The sequence below is a fragment of the Mirounga leonina genome, unplaced genomic scaffold (assembly GCF_011800145.1).
Source record: "Mirounga leonina isolate KUSES-001 unplaced genomic scaffold, KU_Mleo_1.0 Mir_197, whole genome shotgun sequence".
Taxonomy (NCBI): domain Eukaryota; kingdom Metazoa; phylum Chordata; class Mammalia; order Carnivora; family Phocidae; genus Mirounga; species Mirounga leonina.
Window position 1 is genome coordinate 78,329 of NW_023270494.1, and position 2,100 is coordinate 80,428.

A 2,100-nucleotide genomic window follows, 5' to 3' on the forward strand; every position below is an offset into this window, starting at 1 on the left:
ATTTCTAGACAAGACTGCCCGGCCGCCTCCCAGCTTCTCCCTCTGCCAGTCCCGGGACCGGCCATCAGGGGCCCGCAGACCCTCTTCCATCCGGGTTAGCAATGCTTGGGCTACAACCTCAGCACGTCTTCGTCCCTTTCCTGCAGGTGCTGGTGTCCAGTCCCGTTTCTCTGGTTGCTACAGGGGTTTCCGCCCCAAGGGTCCACGGCTTCTAACCCTGGATCAAGCAAGCGCCGACACATTGCCCTCCCACGCCAGCCCCAATGCACACACTCCACACTCAGTGTCTCCAGGCTCCTGACATTCTTCTAAAAACACAACAAACAGTCCCTGGATCAGTGACTCTCCCTGGATGCTTTCACGAGGTGTCTACTGCCCTGGCATTCACTTCTCCCGCGGGCGCCACGATTCCATGTTCCTCCACCCTCCCCTCCTGGATCCTTCTTGATTCCTTCCTGGGCTCGGCCCTCCCGGAACCCTGGGGTGTGCTGGGGGCCATGTGGCTGCAGAAAGATCCCTTGCTTCTTTTCTTTCCTATTCCTGTCGACTCCTGTACTATCCATATTTGAAAGTGCCTGGCTGCCACCCTCACATGGTCAGGGACAGACCTGGCCCTCCCTCCTATTCCCATCCCCCTCCCCAAACAAAGCAAAATACCGTCTTCCCATCACCAGCCACACCACCTTGGACAAGGAGGCGCGCCTCGTCCGAGTCCTTACACCGTGTCGCCTGTTTCCTTTGTGGGAAGGCCACACACACTCAGAAAGAGAACCCTCCACCTCCTCTTTTAAATCCAAAATGGTCTAAGAGCTGGGATATATGGTACAGCTTTCAAGCATCCTCATCATTTTGGTTAAACAGCATGCCCCAACACACATGCATGCGCGTGGCTTCCTTATCTGCTGTCTGGTGGAGAGAGCTCCAAAGCTGGCCTGCACGCGGAAGCAGGCTTCCCCTGCCCCCAGAGTGAGGCTGCCCAGGCCGCGACAGCCCACCTGCACCCCCCCTCTGTGCTGTTTGCGTCACCCGTTCCTGTTTTCAGTTGCGGTTCTACCTGGACTCTGGTTCTGCAAAAGCTTCCTCTTCCTCTTTTCCTTCCCTTTTGACATCTGCCTCTCTCTTCTTTTTCAAACAGCTCCATTGAGAGAATTCACACACCGTAAAATCCACTCATCTGAAGTGTACAACTCAGTGGTCTCTAGTACGCTCACAGAGTGTGCACCCATCACCGCCATCTAACTTTAGAGCGTTTTCATCCCGCCAAAGGGAAACGCTGTACCACCAGCAACGCTCCCCAGCCCTCCCCCAGCCCTCCGCAACCTCGCATCTACTTTCCATCCCCGTGGATTCACCTGACCTGGACACGTCACACCAACAGAACCCCGCAGTATGTGGTCCTTTGCATCTGGCCTCTCCCACCCAGTACATTTTCAGGGTTCACCCACGTAGTCACGCCTGACAGCACCTCATTTCTTTGCTGAATAATTTTCCATGGTGTACATGGACCATATTTTGTCTACTTCACTACGGATGCACATTTGGGTTGCTCCTACTTTTTGGCAATTACAAATAGTGTTATGTACAAGTTTTTGTGTGGACATATGTTTTCATTTCTCTTGGGTTTTTGCCTAGGAGTGAAATGGCTGGGTTGTACATGAGTCTGTGTTTAATATTGTGAGGAACCACCAGGTTTCCACAGTGGCGCCAGCAGTGATGAGAGCTCCAGTCTTCTTGCTCACCGGCTTTGTTACTGTGTTACGGCCGTCCATGTGGTTTCCTGTCTGTGTTACAACCGTCCACCTGGTTTACTGTCTGTCTGTGTTACGGCCATCCACGTGGTTTAGTGTCTGTCTGTGTTACAGCCGTCCACATGGTTTGGTGTCTGTGTTACGGCGGTCCACGTGGTTTGGTGCCTGTCTGTGTTATAATCCACGTGGTTTGGTGTCTGTCTGTGTCACGGCCGTCCACGTGGTTTGGTGTCTGTGTTACAGCCGTCCACATGGTTTGGTGTCTGTGTTACGGCGGTCCACGTGGTTTGGTGCCTGTCTGTGTTATAATCCACGTGGTTTGGTGTCTGTGTCACGGCCGTCCACGTGGTTT